Source organism: Nicotiana tabacum, chromosome 22 (genome assembly GCF_000715075.1).
Source record: "Nicotiana tabacum cultivar K326 chromosome 22, ASM71507v2, whole genome shotgun sequence".
Classification (NCBI taxonomy): domain Eukaryota; kingdom Viridiplantae; phylum Streptophyta; class Magnoliopsida; order Solanales; family Solanaceae; genus Nicotiana; species Nicotiana tabacum.
This window is the reverse complement of record NC_134101.1, coordinates 179093048-179115331: the sequence shown is the minus strand read 5'-3', so window position 1 is coordinate 179115331 and position 22284 is coordinate 179093048.

Sequence of the window (22284 nt, the reverse complement as noted above, 5' to 3'; positions counted from 1 at the left end):
AACACTTCATATTTCTAAATAAGTACTTTTCGGGCAAAAAAAAATACTTTTGACCTCCCGTACGCTTGGCCAAACAAGCTCTTAATACATTTGTCATTATCAAAGACATCCTTTTTAGCTTCTCCTCATCTAAATATTCTTCTAGAATTGCCAAACATCTTGATATAATTTGCAGATTGCATTTCCTTCAAATTTATCCTAGAGGCTAGAAGTAGTTGCCAATTTGCTCATGCTACTGCTTCAGTCCTTCTATGAAATGCGTTTTCTGTATCGATCTTAGATTAATGCCGTAAAATTTACTAAACCCCGGCTTGTCCAAGTTTAACTATTATTTTATAATTTAATCTTGCTACAAAACGTTGAATCTAAAAGAGAGAGCCAACATTAAGTATAACACATTAGACAAGTATATGTTGTGAACTAGGTAATTATGCTTTAAGAATCTAACTTTTTTTTGTTTTTAATTAATAATGGTGTGATGTGCATCTTCTACGGATAAACTGCTCATGTTGTTTCTACAGTAATTGACATCGTAATTAAGCAATGGAAAGTAGTATAGTAACTTCTGCATCAGTTTCTCATGGTCATGAGGATTGTATACTTTGTGCATTATATTAAGGAAAAATATATAAGATGATCCTATATTTGTCCGTAAAAATTAGTTTTATATTTAATCTTTACAAGCGTCTTAATACCTCCCTAATCTTTATCCAAAGTAAAGTTAGTACCTCCCTAAAAGGTGACGTGACAGAGGAGGTGTTTTCACTCTCCCAAACTCGAGTAGAAACAAGAAAAGAAGATTAATCACATACTAAAATATACACGTGTTACATTTTTATTGGACTTTGCTTAATTTAATTATTTGTCGGTCCTACTATCCTTTTCGCTTATCTTTACTTTTTTTTTATTTTTTATTGTTTCTCTCTCAATACATTTCTTCTTTCCCATCTTCTTTAACCCAAAACACACTGTAACCACCAAGAGCACCATTGTTGGACCACCCAATCTCCCGTCCTCCTTCAACCACCATCATTTTTATTCCTGTCTGACACGCCTCTAATGTTTTTCCAACCCCATTTCTATTTGTTTGTCCCGAGAGAAAAAAAAAATTACCATTGGAGAGTTTTCTTCTGGCCATCTTTAGTGTCTATATCGGATAACTTGTTGGAGAGTTTTACCGACCAATATTTTAGCCAAAGAGCTTTGGTGGTTACTCTTTCCTCTCCATCTTTTTTTGTGAAGCACAAACTTCTTCTTTTTTAGGCTAGCAAAATCTCAAATTTCTCCAAAAATCAGCGGCATCCATGGAGATCTCAGGCAAAGAACTTTAACTGGGAAAGGAAAGTGAAGGAAATGATTTATCTTAATTTCTCATAAAGCTTCTACAGGAAGAAATGGTTAAGATAATTAAAATTTGATTGTGTTGTTATATTTTTTTTAAGTTGGGTTTGGTTCTCTTCAATGATAAAATCGGTATAGGAGACGATACTGGTGGTAGCTCCACCAGAAACCACCATTTCTTCAAAAAGACAGCTACATGATAGGATGGGATTGGAAAAGCAGTAAAAAATGAAAAAATAATAGAAAAATCAATATCAATTACAAATTGACAGGTGGCGGAGAGTGTAAAACACAGCCCTCTACAAGCTTGTTTATGTATTTTTAGGGTGGTATTAAATTCATTTTTGGACAAGGATATGAAGGTATTAGGACAAGCTTGCTTTTTTTTGCTTTTTTTTGCTTTCCTGTTGCTTTTTTTTTGAGCCGAGGGTCTCCTGGAAACAGCCTCTCTACCCTTCGGGGTAGGGGTAAGGTCTGCGTACATATTACCCTCCCCAGATCCCACTTGTGGGATTATACTGGGTCGTTGTTGTTGTTGTTGTTGTTGATATGAAGGTATTAGGACGCACGTAAAGCTTAAGCGTGAAACGGATTTTTTCGGACAGGGTGCATCTTATATATTTTTCCTTATATTAAATTTATGGAAAAATTACACATAAATACAACTCACACACATACATTGTAATTAAGTGGCATATATTTAACTTTGCAAAGTTGTAGCCTAAAAATAATAGGCTAAGATTCAACATCCAACTCCAAATAGGTTCTCGAAATTATTATTTAATTTTTTAAAAAAAAATATTCAAGCTTTTAATTTAATCTTCGAATTAGTAATTGTGACTCAAACATTAATTCAAGAAACCAAATCCATTTGGGTGGTAAAAATTAGATTTTTAAGATAATCCACCATTGTCGAACAAGCTTAAATAAGTGGGTTTAAATTTTAAATTTGGTTTTATGAGAAATTTGGAGTGGATGTTATTTAGGCTTATTAGAAATATTATAAGGAGGTTGCATACAAAATTTAAAGTCATTTAATGAAGATTTGGATTGGTCTACCATTGTTGAACAAGCTTAAATAAATGGGTTTAAATTTCGAATCTGGTCTTATGAGAAATTTAGAGTTTGGGTGTTAGTTAGACTTGTTAGAAATAGTATAAGGATATTGTATATAAAATTTGAAGCTATTTAATGGACATTTGGACTAGTTTTGAACAAGAATTGCAACTGAAAATCGTGAAAGAAGTTCGTCTACAGATGCTTGTGTCACACCTCCTTTCCCCCCCTCCACCCGCGAGGGGTGAAGGAGTTTTTCCAATTAAAGGACAATCGAAACGGGATTTGTTTATTTATTTCAGAGTCGCCACTTGGGAGATTTAGGGTGTCCCAAGTCACCAATTTAATCCCGAATCGAGGAAAAGAATGACTCTGTATTACAGTCCGCGAGCCAGAAATCCGGATAAGGAATTCTGTTAACCCAGGAGAAGGTGTTAGGCATTCCCGAGTTTCGTGGTTCTAGCACGGTCGCTCAACTGCCATATTCGGCTTGTTTATCTGATTTTATACAATTATGCGCTCATGTGCCAGTTTTAACTCTTTACCGCTTTTGTTATTATATTTTTAAAAGAACGTGAACATCGTTTAAAAACATGTCTTTGGATTGCGTCACATGAAATGCACCCGCAATCCGGAACACATTTTTATTCAATGTTTTGGGATTTGGATTTGGGTCGCATGAAATGCACACCCGAGTTTAAGAAGGTGAGATTATTAAACACGTGCCTAAAGAGCCTATCGCGTCCTTATTTCTGGGGACAACCGTGAAGTTTGCTAAACGGCTCCTCCCGAAATCTAAGTAATTAAATGTACATTTATTGAGGGCCACGCAGTTTGTACCTTTTATTTGGCGAGGCTCGTCTCATTTTTTTTTTAAAAAAGGATAATCCTAAAGCGGCTACGTTTTCTATTTCGTTTGTCTCTAGAATAAAAGAAGAAAATACCTAATTTATTTACATGCTTGAGAGTTTATTATTAAAAGAAATTTCGAACCTAAATAGTTAACATCGAAGATAGACGGGAACATGGGGGCTAGCACAGTTTTGGGCCCAGGTCCAGCATACCGGGCGCAGAACTGGACCTGGGCCATTTCTATTTTTTACGTCCGACCTGCGGCTTACTTTTACATTTTTGGTATTCACAATAAGGCGAAAATGGAATCGACAACTACAAAACTCCTTTTATGACTCTAAATAAACAAACATGTTAATTAAAACAGTTTAAACTACTGATTAATTAGCCTAAAGCCTTTATACGTATTTGAAACATGCTTTGTACAGAAATGAACTGAAATAACAGAATGCTACCATTACATTATTGGTTCTTGTAGAATAACATGCAAGGCGTTCTATATACTATTACTGCTCGATACCCAATTGTACATAGCACAGCTACTACATGCTTCTAACAAATGAAACTAATTACCCTTTTACACAACTTAAAATTTCAGAATATATGAAACCAAACGTTAAAATTTCAGTTCTTCATCTCATATTCATGCTTCAAATTTTCAGACCTACAACAGCCATGATAAAGTTGTGTACCTGGTAGAGGAATAGAGATACAGTAGAAAAGAAGTCAGCAGCAGTAGCAGTAGTATAGCAGCAGATTCACAGCAGAACACAGCAGCAACACAAGCAGCACTCAGCAACCAAACAAACCCAACAGGCAGATTCAAGAACCAAAAAAACAAGCCCCAGCGAGAAAATCCAATGATAACCAAACAGGGAAACCAGCGACAGATTTGAACCAAAACAGAAAACCAGGAGTAGCCTAATGGAACAGTACTCAGCAAGCAGAAAACTGGAGACTACCAAGCTGAAAAATCCAACAGTACCAGCAGAAAACAGACAGGGGCAAACAACAGTGATTTCTGATTTTTGTTAAAACACTCAAAGGTAAAGACAAGTTGAAGCTCTTTGATTCAAAGCTTAACCTAGAATGAGGATCAAACCGCCTTAACACTCTTGTTCTTTTCTTTTTAAATTCTGAAGTCTTAGTCTTCAACCTTAATTTTTGATTTCCTCACCTCTTAACCTCTCATCTCTCTCCCTTTATTCTACCTTAAGTGAGCCTATTTATAGGCAAAATACAAGCAAGCCCCCAGGCTGCCTCGTTTCCCCAGCCCTCAACTCTGCCCATAACTCCCTTAAACTAATCAAAAATGCCTAATACCCATCCTCCTGACAGCCCCTCAGCATGTGTTTTCTGCCCAAAAGTATGGGCAGCCTATAATATTTAATTACCCCCCCCCCCATGCTACCAAGTTTTGTTCTCCACTATTGTATTAGTTTAATCATATTTCAGTACCCTATGTCATCCCATCTTAAACTAACCAATTCTGCTTTTTTTTTTCACACCCCAAACTACCCCTTTTAACCCCTGCTATTACTGTTTTAAACCTAAGCTTCAGCAGTCTGAAATTTAAACTTCTGAAAATTCAAACTTAAACTATCCTAAATTGAGTTCCAGCTATTGTACTGCAGCTACGAATCATTCACAAATAGTTTAAAACAAACAGCTAAACGACAATGATTCGATCAGTCATACGAAGCTATATGAATCAGAATATTTGAACATTCAGTCCTATAAACTAATCGACGACATTTATCTAATCGACTACACTAATTATAACATAGAACAATCAGTCGATCAAACAAACAACACGAATAGGGCATCAACTGCCTTCAACAATTTTGCACGACACAGGGAATCCATATGAATTATCTGTTCGACGATATTAATCAAATCGAATATGCATCTTATCATACATATTCAAACATAAACAGAAGAACAATCGACCAAATAAAAGGTCTTACGAAGACGGAGAACAAATTGGAAGAAAATATCAGAAATACCAAACAAACTAATTAAACATGCTGACAAACTCAAACAACAAAAACAGAAAAGAAAAAGGGAACTCACTCTGGAAGCTCAAACACAGACGACCCAGGCCTGAACTGGATTTGCCCATTTGAGGTCGAACAGACTTTAATCGAGGTGTTCTCAACCGAGAACACTTCGATTAAGGTCTATTAGACCCCAACCCTCTATTTAATCTGGACGGATTACAGGGTTCTTGTGTTCTAGGGTTCGAACCAGTCTAATTTGGGGCTTAAGGATTCGTGGGTAGATTCGGACCAAACCAAGCTTGGTTTGGTCACGAGTGAGGCCAGGGTGGTGACTGGTGTGAAACTGGGGTGGGTTGGTGTAGGTCAGGGTTGGGCTTGAATCTTCAAATTAAGATTCGAGATGATGGGGGATGATTCGAGGCAAGGGGGTCACAGATCCGTGTTCAGGGTGGTTAGGTGCATCAGGGGTGTTACTTTGGTGGTCACCGACATCGTTGCCGCCGGGTTCACGGTGAGAGTATATGGGGGCGGCTAGGGTTTGGCCAGGGGTGTTAGGTTAGTCTCATGAGAGAGACGATGGAAAGGGGGGGTGTTCGGATAGGGGCGTGGGGTAAAGGTTTAGGATTATATACGTAATGGGCGATTAGATCCTGGCCGTTGGATGAAGTGAGATCGATGGCCAGGATCTTAATGAGGAACGACACCGTTTGGCCTTGGTTGGGGGTCGGTTTGAACTAGTTACTAGGTCAGGTTTGGAAACGGGTTGCTGAAAGGGATCTTGGACCGTTGGATTGGACTGGATGGAGGGCTCAGATCAAATGCCCTATGCGGCGGCGTTTGGGTAAGTGAATGGCCTGATCTGGACCGTTCATTTGAATCAATCAATGGCTCAGGATGGGGATGCTGATACAGCGTCATTTGGGGGCGTGCCTGGGAAGCCTGGGTTTGGACTGGGTTGTGGTAATTGGTTTAGGCCTGATTTTTCATTTAAATTTTGGCCCAAATCCAGCATTTTCCTTCTTTATAATTAGACAAAAATTCCTAAAAACCAAAATTAAACACACAAATATTAATTAATACCTAACAACAATTATCACATGAATTAAAACATCTAATAAAGTTACCATGACAACAAATAGAATAACAATGCATATTTTGTGATTTTCGCTTTCAAAACCAAATTATGGTTAATTAATTCGTAAATGTACCATTTTCCCTAAATGCATGCAACATGTATTTTTTGTATTTTTTAACTATAGCAAGGCGAGCATTTACGGACAAAACAACTATCAAAATGTCACGCAAGTTCTCAAAATTGTACCCGAAGGTAACTTATTTTATTTCTTTTCCGATTTCTTTTGGAGTAGTTTCCGTGAAGCAAAAATCACGTGCTCACAGCTGCCCCTCTTTGTCCGAAAGCACAAGGAGCTTTCGTGCAAAGATAAAGTGAGCATACACGAGCGACTTTGCTCGTTGGAAGACTCCGTGTAAAGCATTTTGTTTTGAAAAAGATTTAACTGAACCTTTGTTTCAAAGGTTTCCTACATATCCCTGGCTAGAAGGGAATCAGGTTAATGTAGTTCGGGAAGTTTTGGTAGCTGGGACTATCAGGGAACTACGATTTGTTGTTACTGCTGTTGCATGCTGTTACTGCTGCTGCATGCTGTTACTACTTCTTACCGATCTCCTTATTACATCGTGTTTAAAAGAAAAATCAAGAAGCTAGGCTAGATAACATATTACAAGATCCCATCCATCTTCCATTTGTTCTTGATGCCTTGCTTTCTTGTCAGCTTGTGTTTCTTCCAGTGCTTTTCTTCCGAGAATTTGGGGATGACACTGGCCTTTTGCTTTTCTGAATACCAGTTTTCCTCATTTTGTTCGGTCCGCTGGGGATATGGCTTCCTTCATTAAGCTTTTTGGTGATTCCACTGGGGATACGACTTTCTTCATCAGATTTGTTGTGCTGGGCATAATTTAATGTTTACAGGCCACTTCTTTCAAGACGCGTCTTTTCTTCCTTTTGACCCATGCGCTTGAATTTGTGCTGGGACCTCTTGTTGCAACCTTCTGCTTTCCGGTGCTGGGGATTTTTATTGTTTCCTGCTGGGGATTCCTGTGGTAACCCTCTGCCTTCCGGTGGGCTACTGATTTCAAGATCTGCAGTATAAGACTGAAAAGTATTCCTCTCGTTATACAGGTGGGCGCATATTTAACTAAAGCATAAAAGTATTCCCCTCATTATACAAGTGGGCACCTATTTAACTAAGACATAAAAATATTCCTCTCATTATACAGGTGGGCACCTATTTAACTAAAGCATAAAAGTATTCCTCTCATTATACAGGTGGACGCCTATTTAACTAAGACATAAAAATATTCCTCTCATTATACAGGTGGATGCCTATTTAACTAAGACATAAAAATATTCCTCTCATTATACAGGTGGGCGCCTATTTAACTAAAGCATAAAAGTATGCCTCTCATTATACAGGTGGGCGCCTATTTAACTAAGACATAAAAGTATTCCTCTCATTATACAGGTGGGCGCCTATTTAACTAAAGCATAAAAGTATTCCTCTTATTATACAGGTGGGCGCCTATTTAACTAAAGCATAAAAGTATTCCTCTCATTATACAGGTGGACGCCTATTTAACTACGACATAAAAATATTCCTCTCATTATACAGGTGGGCGCCTATTTAACTAAGACATAAAAATATTCCTCTCATTATACAGGTGGGCGCCTATTTAACTAAAGCATAAAAGTATTCATCTCATTATACAGGTGGGCGCCTATTTAACTAAAGCATAAAAGTATTCCTCTCATTATATAGGTGGACGCCTATTTAACTAAGACATAAAAATATTCTTCTCATTATACAGGTGGGCGCCTATTTAACTAAAGCATAAAAATATTCCTCTCATTATGCAGGTGAGCGCCTATTTAACTAAAGCATAAAAGTATTTGAATTTGTTCCCTCGTTCCTCCGAGAAAATTTTTTGACAACGGCAGAAAATTTTCTGCCCCAGTTTTGGTGACCTTCCTTGTGGCATGTCTTTCTGCCATCATCAACCTTTATTTTCCTGTAGAAATCAAAGAGAATCTTGTTAGTTTTAACATGGTGAGTGATCGTGTCACTCCTGCTGGGGGATGATTTTCCTTTCCCTTTCCCTTGCTCTGTGCTCCCAAAACTGGTTGGGGATAAAGTTGCTTGTTGGGGATGATATGTCTGCTGGGGATGGTATTTCTGCTGGGGATGGTTTTCCATTTACCCTTTCCCCGCTCTTTGTTGTCTGACCCCCTTGGACCTTGGTCTGTGATCTATCGAAGTTCTTGTTGGGGATCTTCTTGGAATTTGGTCCACAAGTCCTTCAACTATCGTTTTCCGCCTTTCTTCACGTTCCCCTTAATTTTCTAGGCCAGTTTGTCATTTGGTTTTGCAACGAACCGCCTTTTGTCTTATTGCCTTGGCTTTGGCCTGTCCCCTTCGCATTTTGCTTTGTACCGTTTTGGCCCCCGGTAGTAAACTTTGAAAAATCCTTCTCAAAACAAATTTCTGGAAAAAGTCTTTTAGACAAAGAAATGAAAAAGATAGAAAAAGAGAAAAATCTTTCTGAACAAGTGCTGGGAGAGAAAAAAGAAAGAACTTATCTGGACGGTACGACTGGTCCCACTGATCATGTCGTGCATTACGGATTAATCGACCCAGTCTATTTGTACCAATCAATCTTCCTGATGGCCTCCCTTGCTGGGGATAAATAGGTGCCTCTTCGCAAATGAGGATCCTTTTTGCCAATCTATCTTGTCGCCTTATAGTGCCCTTCGAGGGGTTTTCACTAATAAGACTCTCTCTTTTCTCTCAGCTCTCGTCGCCTTATGGTGCCTGTGAAGGTTTTCACCAATAAGACTCTCTCGTTTTATTTCTCTCATCTTTCGTCGCCTTACGGTGCATGTGAAGGTTTTCACCGATAAGACTCTCTCATTTTATTTTCCATCGGGGAATTGGAGTGTTGCCGATATGACTCTCTCTCCCGGGGATTCTTTTCGGCTATCAATTCATTTCCAGTTTATGATCCTCTTCTTTGCCGGGGATCAGTGTATTATTCTCGGTTTTCATTTGCTTGACTCAGCACCTCTCGGATATTGATCGGGAGGTCTTTTTTGGACATCAATGTTGGTTTTGTGTGGGTTTTAAAGAAAGGCTATCAAAATTCAAAAATAACTTCGACGGGTGAAACATTACAACTCTTGGAATCAACCCCTTTTTGAAACTTCAAAACATAACTCCTGCCCCAGTTTTCTTGCTTGGGGATTTTTTATATTTACACTATGTGGAGTTATGCACACTATGCACTATGACCGAGCCGTGAGGCGCCTGCGTATCCTCTTTGAGGAATCAGGTCAAACGTAGTTCCTACGGTTCCTCTATTTTCTTATGACCTTTATCTTGTTTTCATTTTTCTTTTAATTTCTTTTCTCTTTTTTTCATATATTTTTTCCCATTAGTGATTCCAAAAGAGGGGTATGAAAGAATAACTAAGGCTCAAAGGGGGGAAGCAAAGGTTAAAAGTGTTTGGATAGAAGAAAGAATTGCCTCCGTCATTTCATTATCCAATAAGTACCAAGTACAAACAAACGAACCAATAACTATCATAATCAAATAAATAACGTATAATATCTTTTGACTGCATCAGAATTGATAGCCATGTCGACGCATCTTCCTTCGATATCTGTTAGACATAAAGTGCCGTTGGACAACACTCTGGTCACGACATAAGACCCTTGCCAATTTGGGGCGAACTTGCCTTTTGCTTCGATCTGATGTGGGAGGATCCGTTTCAATACTTGCTGCCCTACTTCAAATTTTCTGGGGTGCACCTTCTTATTGTATGCTCTTGCCATTCTTTTCTGATACAACTGGCCATGACACACTGCTGCCAATCTTTTTTCATCTATTAAGTTCAACTGCTCCAGTCGATCTTTGACCCATTCGTCGTCGTCAATCCTGGCTTCAGCGACAATTCGGAGGGATGGAATTTCGACCTCTGCTGGTATTACTGCTTCAGTTCCGTATACCAACAAATAAGGAGTTGTACCTATGGAAGTCCGGACTGTAGTGCGATAACCCAACAAAGCAAATGGCAATTTCTCATGCCATTGTCTAGATCCTTCTATCATCTTCCTCAGTATCTTCTTGATGTTCTTATTGGCCGCTTCAACTGCTCCATTCGCCTTGGGACAAAAGGGGTTGGAATTGCGGTGTGTAATCTTAAACTGTTAGCATACTTCCCGCATCAAATTGCTGTTAAGATTTGCACCATTATCCGTGATGATCACTTTTGGGACCCCAAATCTGCAGATGATATGGAAGTGAACAAAATCCACCACTGCCTTCTTGGTTACCGACTTGAAAGTTTTAGCTTCAACCCACTTGGTGAAGTAGTCGATGGTCACCAGAATGAACCTGTGGTCGTTGGTCGCTGCCGCCTCAATAGGCCCAATGACATCTATGCCCCATGAAACAAATGGCCATGGCGCTGACATTGTATGCAATTCTGTCGGCGGAGAATGAATCAGATCTCCGTGTATCTGACATTTATGGCATTTCCTCACGAAATTGATACAATCATGCTCCATAGTGAGCCAATAGTACCCTGCTCGAAGAATCTTCTTTGCCAATACATATCCGCTCATATGTGGCCCATAAACTCCAGCATGCACCTCTGCCATAACTATCGTGGCTTGACCGGCGTCTATACATCTTAGCAATCCCAAGTCTGGGGTTCTTCTGTACAACACTCCTCCACTGAGGAAGAAACCATTTGACAAACGCCGAAGGGCTCTTTTTTGGTCTCCAGTGGCCTGCTCCGGATATATCCCCATCTTGAGGTACTCCTTTATGTCATAAAACCATGGCTCGCCATCCACTTCCTCTTCTACCACGCTGCAATAAGCATGTTGATCACGAACCTGGATGTGCAAGGGGTCAACATACATTTTGTTGGGGTGGTGTAACATTGATGCTAAGGTGTCCAATGCATCGGCAACCTCATTATGAACTCTCGGGATATGTCTGAATTCCACTGATCGAAATCGCTTGCTCAGATCATGCAAACATTGTCGATATGGTATGAGTTTCAAATCCCGTGTTTCCCACTCACCCTGAATCTGATGCACCAAGAGGTCCGAGTCTCCCAATACTAAAACGTCCTGGACATCCATGTCTGTAGCTAGTCGTAGACCCAAAATGCATGCTTCATACTCTGCCATGTTGTTGGTACAATAGAAGCGTAGCTGAGCTGTAACAGGGTAGTGACGTCCTGTTTCAAAAATGAGTACTGCTCCTATTCCAACCCCTTTTGCGTTTGCGGCTCTATCAAAGAAAAGCTTCCATCTTGGTTCCTCGGGTAATTCCAGCTCACCTATATGCATTACTTCCTCGTCTGGGAAATACGTCCTCAAAGGCTCATATTCTTCATCAACGGGATTCTCAGCCAAGTGATCGGCCAGCGCTTGGGCTTTCATGGTCGTCCTCGTCACATAGATGATATCAAACTCTGTGAGCAAAATTTGCCATTTTGCTAACCTCCCTGTAGGCATAGGTTTCTGGAAAATGTACTTTAATGGATCCAAACGGGAAATGAGATAAGTAGTATACGAGGACAAGTAGTGCTTCAACTTCTGAGCCACCCAAGTTAGGGCGCAACATGTCCTCTCGAGTTGAGTGTACTTGACCTCATATACTGTAAACTTCTTGCTAAGATAATAAATGGCCTGCTCCTTCCTTCCTGTAATGTCGTGTTGCCCCAACACGCAGCCAAACGAATTCTCCAAGACCATCAAATAAAGAATTAATGGTCACCCCAGCTCAGGTGGAACCAACACAGGTGGATTGGACAGATACCCTTTGATCTGGTCGAAAGCCTCTTGACACTCCCTCGTCCAGTCTATCGCAGCATCTTTCTTCAGCAACCGAAATATGGGTTCACAAGTCGCTGTGAGTTGAGCGATGAACCTGCTGATATAATTTAGTCTTCCCAATAGACTCATTACCTCCGTTTTGTTCTTTGGCGGTGGCAAATCTTGAATGGATTTGATCTTGGATGGGTCCAACTCAATACCCCGTCGACTGACGATGAATCCTAACAGCTTTCCTGATGGAACCCCGAAGGCGCATTTGGCCGGGTTGAGCTTAATATCATACCTTCGAAGCCTTTGAAAGAACCTCCTTAGGTCTGCTACATGGTCTTCCTGACGCCAAGACTTTATGATCACATCATCTACGTACACTTCAATTTCTTTGTGTATCATGTCGTGAAACACAGTAGTCATTGCTCGCATGTATGTTGCCCCAGCATTTTTCAATCTGAATGGCATTACCCGGTAACAGTAAGTCCCCCATGGTATGATGAAAGCCGTCTTTTCCGCATCTTCTTCGTCCATTAAGATCTGATGATATCCTGCATAGCAGTCCACAAAGGATCTGATCTCGCGCCCATCGCAATTATCGATCAGGATATGGATGTTGGGCAATGGAAAATTATCCTTAGGACTTGCCTTGTTGAGATTGCGATAGTCGACACATACCCTGATTTTTCCATCCTTCTTCGGCACTGGTACCACATTGGCCAACCAATCGGGATATCGAGTGACCCGAATAACTTTTGCCTGCAACTGCTTGATCACTTCTTCTTTGATCTTCACACTCATATTCGTCTTAAACTTCCTCAGTTTTTGCTTGACCGGAGGGTATGCCGGGTCAGTGGGCAATTTGTGAACCACTAGATCGGTGCTTAATCCCAGCATATCATCATATGACCATGCAAAAACATCTTTGAACTCAATGAGGGTTTTGATTAATTCCTCCTTGACTTTTGGCTCAATGTGGATGCTGATTTTGGTTTCTCTGACATTATCTGCATCCCCTAGATTTACAGCCTCAGTGTCATTCAGATTAGGCTTGGGTTTCTCTTCAAATTGGCACAATTCTCGGTTTATTTCTTCAAAGGCTTCATCCTCATCATATTCAGACTCATCGTCATAACCGATCTCTTGTATAATTAAGTTGGAGTCAGATTGATTTATTAGACTAGGTCGAAGATCCGTTGTGCATGTCATGTCATTAGAACCATTAAAAAGAGAACTGTTCAGAAAGATGAAAGAACAAAACAAAATTAAAATGAGACAAGAAAAGAGAATTTTATTAAAAATGCGGGATAACAGGGTTCCTATTTGTACAAAATAAAATGAGATTTGGATTACACCCTAGAATAATCCGATAAATAAGAAAGAAAAATCAAAGCCTACTACCAGAACTCCCCCTGGATAGGAAGAGGAGTAACCGTCCAATTGTTGATTTTGGCCTCAGGCCCCACAAACTGTATGTCTGCTCCGCTGGAACCCTCTCCAACTTCTACCATATTGACATCAGCAAACAACCTTTCGAAGCTCTAATTCAAATCCCCGTCCATCCCAATCAATGGTCCGAGAATTTTCAAGACCGGTGACCCCTTGACACTTGCTTTAATAAAGGATCTTGAGAGATGCGGAACGGGTTTGGGAAGAAACCAAACTCTCTTCTTCATTTTTCGCGCTCGCTTTACATCTGCCGCAGTTGGTTTGAACCTCAATCCAAAGGTCTCCAAATTCTTGGGCAAGGAGACAGGTTGAACAATCCCTTGAAGCTCAGCCCCCAGGCCTTTTCCTGGAACAAACCCATTACCCAGCATCTCTGAAACCATCATGACCGTTGCGGAAGCTACCCTGGGGTGTGGAATGATTTCCCCCTCGGGAATCTTGTTTGCTGACACTACATCGAAAATCTGGTACACCCAAGGACCTTTGTCATCATTGGTTTCTATGAAGGGCACAATGGCGCCTCCCATGGTGCACGCAGTGTCCTCCCCATGCAGCACGACATCTTGTCTGTCCCATTCGAACTTGACCATTTGATGCAAGGTGGATGGCACCGCTTTGGCCGCGTGGATCCACGGTCGTCCCAACAAAAGGTTATAAGATACCGCAGCATCCAATACCTGGAACTCCATGGTAAACTGGACTGGACCGATGGTCAACTCAAGTACAATATCCCCCACGGTGGCTGTTCCGCTTCCGTCAAATCCTCGGATGCAAATGTTGTTCTTGTGAATTCTACCATGGTCAATTTTCAACTAGTTCAAGGTGGATAAGGGAAAAATATTGGTACTCGATCCATTATCCACCAACGTCCGAGTAATTGCCGAGTCTTCACATTTGACAGTCAAGTAGAGAGATTTATTATGTTCCGTGCCCTCCACTGGCAGATCGTCATTAGAGAACGTTACCCTGTTTACCTCAAAAATTTTGTTGGCAATTGTTTCAAGGTGGTTTACTGAAATTTCATTGGGCACATGAGCTTCATTCAGTATCTTCATCAGGGCCCGGCGATGCTCATCCGAATGGATCAATAGTGACAACAACGAGATCTGGGCCGGTGTTTTCTTCAACTGTTCGACAATAGAATAATCCTGCACTTTCATCTTTTTCAAGAATTCCTCCGCCTCTTCTTCCGACACGGGTTTCTTTTCTACTGTTGGGTTGGACCTTCTCAACTCTATTAGAGCAAAACACCGTCCCGATCGAGTCAGTCCCTGCGCCTCACAACTATCCTCCTCCACTTGCTTTCCCTTGTACATCACCACTGCCTTTTCATACTTCCAAGGCACGGACTTGCTATCAATCACTGGTAATTGGACTACCGGCTTTATGGTGACCAGTTCCCTGCAGACCCCTTTCAACACAACTACGGGTGTGGATGATGTCCCTGATACTACCAATTTAGCTGGCTCCGGTTTCTTTGTTGTGGTGGACGAATTCTTCCCTAATATCACCACTGGCTTGACATCTTCCCCCTTCAACTGTACCCCTGGTCTCCCACCGGTCGATTCTTCTTTCGGAGCGGCCTGGATCATCATCACTGTTTGTGAGGGCTTCCTCAGCTCTCCTCCCTTATACATCAACTCGATCATGTGAGCTTCGTGGTGTGCTGACAATGGGTTCTGGTTGATGTTGGGTGCCTCCGGCACCTGGACCTCGATTTTGTTGGCATCAATAAGATCTTGTATTGCCTGCCTCAACCTCCAATATTTTTCGGTATCATGACCTAGCATTCCTGAGCAGTACTCGCAGCTTATCGATCGGTCCAAATTTGGGGGTGGGGGGTTTGGCTCTCTAGGCTCGACAGGACTCACCAAACCTAGCCGCCTCAATTTGTGGAACACGGCGGTATAGGTCTCTCCCAACTCAGTAAAAGCTCTATGTCTCTGTAGCCTGTCATTTCTAGCAGCTTGACTTCCTCGAAAGCCCGCCCCTAGAGGGTTCCTGTATGCTCTTGGTGGAGGATAGGCGTTTTGTGGTGGTGGGTATGTGTTTTGTGGTGGTGCATATGTGTTTTGTGGAGCCGGTGCGCGCCATTGCGGGCGAACCGGAGGCTGAGTGTATGTTTGGGCTTGGTGCACGGAGAAATGTGGTTCTTGAGGTGGATAGTAGTGTTGTGGCGGGCTGTATGGATATTTTGGCCCGTGGGGTCTGGGTTGGTTGTAGTATGGTTTGCCGGACCTGGACCAACTGCCTGCCTCAACCGTGGTGACTTCTTCTTTCTTCTTCCTTCCCAGCGCACCTCCCGTGCCGCTCTGAATAGCCTGGGTCGTTGCCTTGAGTGCTGAGTAATTCAGGATTTTATGATACCTCAGCCCCTCTTCTATCATAACCCCTATCTTTACTACTTCATTGAAGGATTTTCCAACCGTCGTCACCAAGTGACCAAAGTAAGTTGGATCCAGCGTTTGCAGGAAGTAGTCCACCATTTCTCCCTCTCTCATGGGAGGATCAACCCTGGCTGCCTGTTCTCTCCAGCGGAAACCAAACTCATGAAAGCTTTCCCCAGGCTTCTTTCCGGTCCTCAATAATGTGAGACGGTCAGGGACTATCTCGAGATTGTATTGAAAGTGACCCGCGAAAGCTTGCGCTAGGTCATCCCAAGTGTACCATCTGCTGGGATCTTGCCTTGTATACCATTCCAATGCCGATCCACTCAAGCTTTGACCAAAATAAGCTATCAATAACTCATCTTTGCCGCCTATCCCTCTCATTTTGCTACAAAAACCCCGCAAATGTGCCATAGGATCACTGTGCCCTTCATATAAATCAAACTTAGGCATTTTGAATCCTGTCGCGAGTTGGACGTTCGGAAAAGGGCATAGATCCTTGTAGGCCACGCTGACCTGGTTGCCCAATCTATGCAGGCTCCTGAAGGATTGCTCCAGGATTTTGAACTTCCTCATTACCTCATCTTGCTCTGGGACCTTAACCGGCTTTTCGATCTCCGCCGGTACCTCCAAGTGCGGATTATAGGTATGGGGTTCTGGTGCATTGAATGTGGGTTCAGGGGGATAGTACTGTGTATCGTGAGCCTGAAACAACGGCTCGTTGGTTGATCTTTGAAGGGTGGCTGGTGTGGGTCCCATAAAGGTGGGAATATTTGGTGGTGGGAAAGGTTGATGGGGTGGTGGAGCTTGGGAATCATGGGGGCTTCTCTCCTGATAATAGCAGTGATTCGGGAGGCTTGTTGAAGGGCCAGAGTGAGGGTAGTCCGGCATAGGCCCTAGGGGTTCAGGGTTCTTTTGTACTTTAGCCAAAGCTAACTGCACCGCATTCATCTCCAATATCATCCTTTCTATCTTATCCATTGCCTCTTTCAGCAACTGGCTTACTGGCCTTTCTTCCTCGGCACTGTTTTCTGAAGTAGTCATGATTGTCGGTACCGGTCCCTTGGATCTGGTTTGATAAGGATGTGTTGCCAGAACTCTTTAACAACTAACTGTCTGGTATTTGTGGAAAACAACAAACTTGTTAGCGTTAGAGTTTAACAGATTCGGTAATAGCACGTTGGGGATGCAATGTTCCTAAGCAGTTAACCATTTCTAACATATTTTTTCTTCAAACGCATGCGTCATCCCGGCTTGCTTTGTTTGTGCCTTTAAAGTGTTTTGGGAAACCCCCGTTTTCTCTCTATTGTTCTTTCTTTCTTCCTTCTCTTTTTTCTTTTTCTTTCTTTCTTCTTTTCTTTTCTTTTCTTTTCTTTTAGTGGAGGTCGAATCTTACGTGGATTGCCTACGTATCACGACCCCGCGTGAATCAGACCGGGCGTAGTTCTGCCACAAAGTAAAGACACAAAATTCTTTTGGAATCATTCAATTCATCACCAAAATTTGCTATTACAAATTACTTATTTCAAACAAAGAACAGCAATAGTACAGATTCCAAAATTCTTAACCTGACTCGATGAAAAGAAAAAACAACATATGGGAAGACAATGGACCCATAAAGCCAACAAACAAGACTCGAACTAGGGATACATTAAAAATTCCAACTTAGGTGCTCGCAAGGCATCGTTCGGCCTTTCCGCGGACTTTGGTGTAAGGCCTCTCTGCAAGCTCTTCAACTCATTCATGATCCGGTGGACGTAGCCCATGATGGAGGCAAGAAGGGTATCACGAGGTATTTTCTCACATGCTAGGCATCTCATGTAGATGTAGTGCCCAATCTCATCAATCCTTCCTCGAATGTTGTCCCTCTCAACGAACAATTGCTCTATTCGCCGGTTCTTTAGTCCCAGTGCTTGAGCATTGTCGGCGAGTCGATCCTGGAACCTTTCCATTTGTCTTTCCATTCTGGTCATCACATCATAATAGCGCCCTCTGTCAGCTTGGGCATCTTGAGCTTGTTTGAAGATCCGCTCCTGAAGAGTGGAGTTCGTTTTCCTTAATATCCCGATGCTCATTTCAGAATCCCTTATGACTTGTTGTAGATGCTTTCTCCGTGCCATTGTTCCTTTTGCCCATCTGACCCGCATTCTTTCTATGCACGCCTCGGATCTCTCCAAGTCTTCTCGGCTTTTGCTGACTTGATTTCTTAACTCTGCTATCAATCTTTCATCGGAGCGACGTTTCTGTCGGTCACTGTTACTCTTACTGACTTGGCGAATTCGGGCTTTCAGTGCCTGGTTTTCTTTGGCTAATTTGTTCTTTTCACCCTGCTCAGAGGCGACTTGCACGTTGTTCTCAAATATAAGCCTTTCAACTTGTCACTTCAGCTTCCCGATTTCAGCCCGGTAGCCTTCCTCCCTCATTAACCAGCCCTACTGTTCCTGCGAATCATCCGTAAACTGTTGGACGTGAGCTCTTTTAGTAGGTCTCTGACAAATCTGGAACCTTCTCTCGAACAAAACATCGTACCTTGGGTCTACCTCACCCTTGCCGCCGGGTTCACGGTGAGAGTATATGGGGGCAGCTAGGGTTTGGCCAGAGGTGTAGGTTAGTCTCTTGAGAGAGACGATGAAAAGGGGGGGGGTTCGGATAGGGGCGTGGGGTAAAGGTTTAGGCTTATATACGTAATGGGCGGTTAGATCCTGGCCGTTGGATGAAGTGAGATCGATGGCCAGGATCTTTCACTTAATGGGGAACGACACCGTTTGGCCTTGGTTGGGGGTCGGTTTGAACCGGTTACTGGGTCGGGTTTGGAAACGGGTTGCTGAAAGGGATCTTGGACCGTTGGATTGGACTGGATGGAGGGCTCAGATCAAATGCCCTATGCGGCGTCGTTTGGGTAAGTGAATGACCTGATCTGGACCGTTCATTTGAATAAATCAATGGCTCAGGATGGGGATGCTGATACGGCGTCGTTTGGGGGCGTGCCTGGGAAGCCTGGGGACTGGGTTGTGGTAATTGGTTTGGGCCTGATTTTTCATTTAAATTTTGGCCCAAATCCGGTATTTTCCTTCTTTATAATTAGACAAAAATTCCTAAAAACCAAAATTAAACACACAAATATTAATTAATACCTAACAACAATTATCACATGAATTAAAACATCTAATAAAGTTACCATGACAACAAATAGAATAACAATGCATATTTTGTGATTTTCGCTTTCAAAACCAAATTATGGTTAATTAATTCGTAAATGTACCATTTTCCCTAAATGCATGCAACATGTATTTTTTATATTTTTTAACTATAGCAAGGCGGGCATTTACGGACAAAACAATTATCAAAATGTCACGCAAGTTCTCAAAATTGTACCCGAAGGTAACTTGTTTTATTTTTTTTCCGATTTCTTATGGAGTAGCTTCCGAGAAGCAAAAATCATGTGCTCACAGCTTGTATAAAGGTGTATAAAAGTGTATAATAGTGCATAGAAGACGTTTATACTCCCATATACACTATTATACAAAAATTGACTTCGTCTTCTTCTTTGAGCATCTTCTGAAATTTAACTAAAAACATTAGAAAAAAGAAATTAAAAAACTAAATCGTGAAGAGTCCCGAAAGTCACAAGGCTTTAGAACAAAGATATATTTAGTTTTTGCAGTAAGCTTTTCTTGTTGTAACATCAATGAAATGGGTAATTTGACCAACTACATTTAACTTTATAGCTTTTAGAAGTAGTAGCCTTATGAAAATAGATTTTGAAATAGGGGTTGTCAGCTGATGCTTTTGCTAGTACTTTCAAATATGTACAATATGAGATAGGTCGGGTAAAACTTAAAAATGTGGGCTATTTTTTGTTGTGATGTGAAATCACGTGTATTTTGTTGTAATCTCGCTAAGTTTATTGCATTATTTTATATATAACAGATTAGACATTTTAACAATCATGCGACTCTTAAATGACGTTTTTAAAAAATATCAAAATTTTACCCGAATTGTACGGAAGCCAAAGAGAAACTGAGATGATTGGGACAATTTAAAAAATTTAATTTTGATTATGCACATTAAAGTAGCGAAAAAATTGATATGGTATAATATTTTAAAAACAATCGGCGAAACCATAGCATTGACACTTCTAGATTAAACACTGAGGAGAAGTTCAATTTTCACTTTATTTTATAACTCTAATGGCATTATTTGGTTTGATATAAATATCTAGTACAAATAAGTATTTTTATAGTGACACCCAATTGATAGAAAAGAAAGTTATTATTCCTCATATTGCCTTAATATTATAGTCACTCTTGTCAAGATGATATCATGTGAGTAAAATAGATATGTTATCTCTTTCACTTTGTCTCTTTCTTTTACTTTCCTTTGTAGTAGAAGTTCATTTTAGTTATAATTGAAACTAATGTTACCATATTTATCCTCATAAACAACTGCCGTTAAGAGTTTTAGATCCTCAAGAAAAAGGAATTTAAGAGATCGTAAGCTACATTTAAGATTAGGGTTGTTGGGAAGCGTGTCGAACTAAATGAATGATATAATAATTTTAAGAGAAAATAATAAAAACTCGTAAAACAAGACAAGACAAGATTTACGTGGTTCAATAATTTTTACCTGCTCCATGGCCACACAAAGAATATTTTATTACTCTGAAAAGAAAGAAAGATTTGAGTGATGATTTACAATTGAGGAAAGGGATGCATATTTATAGGCAAATATCAGAATATGAACACTGCTTCTTTTCTTGCATGCGCTGACTCACACATTTTCTTTATTCCTTACACTGTGGATTTTGCTGATACTGATTTTTTTGTGCAGCATACATTTCCTTCTTTGCCTTTTGCATATTGTTCTCTTTCTTCATTAAGTATTTCTTTGACATTTTAATCTTTCTCTCACTATTCATTTTACACCTGGGTTTGTTCCTTTCAATCTCCCTTACAAACCCAGATACATCAAAAAAAATATTATATGTCTCTGTATGGCGCCTTCACATTATTAATTTTGAAGGACAATTGAGGCAATACACAACCTCAACTTATCAACACCAACTACTTTGGTTAACATCTCTGTCGGGTTCTTTGATCCTAGTATCTTTTTCAGGGACAGAGTTCCATCTTCTATCAACTCTCGGATATGATGATACTTCAGTTGGATGTGTTTCGATCTTGCATGAAATATTGTATTCTTGGCAAGATGAATTGCACTTTGGTTGTCACTAAAGAGTTCACAATCGTCCTGCTTCTTGCCCAACTCTTCCAGAAAGTTCTTAAGCCATATTATCTCTTTCGCAACTTTTGAGCTGCTTTAGTTGTAGATAGAGCAATACTTTTTTGAAGTTTGGACATCCAACTAACAACTGTACCACCCAAAGTGAACACGTTGCTTGTGATACTTTTTCGACCATTCAGATCACCACCTAGGTTTGCATCAGAAAACCCTTGTAAAATAATACTACTCTTTCTGAAGCAAAGTGCCATACCTGAAGTGTCTTTGATCGCAAGATCCATTTAACTCCTTCCCAATGTTGCTTTTCGGGATTTGACATGTAATGACTAACAACTCTGACTGCATAGGCTATGTCAGGTCTGATAAACACCATAACATACATCAAGCTTTCTACTGCTGAAGCATATAGTACCTTCGAAATATACCTTCTTTCTTCATATGTCTTTGGTAATTTCTCCTTAGACAGATTGAGGTGGCTTCCTAGTGGAGTGTTTCTAGTCTTCGCATCATAAAGACTGAACTTGCTTAGTTCGTTTTGTATGTACTTCTCTTGAGACAACCTTAAGGTTCCTTCAAACCTGTCTTTACTAATTCTCATCTCCAACATTTGTTTAGTTAGTCCTAGGTCTTTTATCAAACTCCTCCGCCAACTGTTGCTTAACCTTATTTGATTTCATTTATGCTAGATCCTACAATTAGAATATCATCAACGTACAACAGTAAAATGATATAGGATTTATAAATTTTTTTGATAGAACAAAAATGGTCTATGTCAAATCGCGTGAACACCATTATTATGCATGAATCCATCAAATTTCTTGTACCATTGTCGAGGAGCTTATTTCAAACCGTACAAACTCTTATTCAACTTACACACTGGTTTTCTTTACCAAAAACTTGAAAACCTTCAAGTTGCTTTATATAGATGTCTTCTTTAAGGTCACCATGCACGAAAACAGTTTTAACATCTAGCTGCTCCAAATGTAAATTTTCTGTAGCTACGATACTTAGCACCAACCTGATAGTAGTTAATTTGACTACAGAA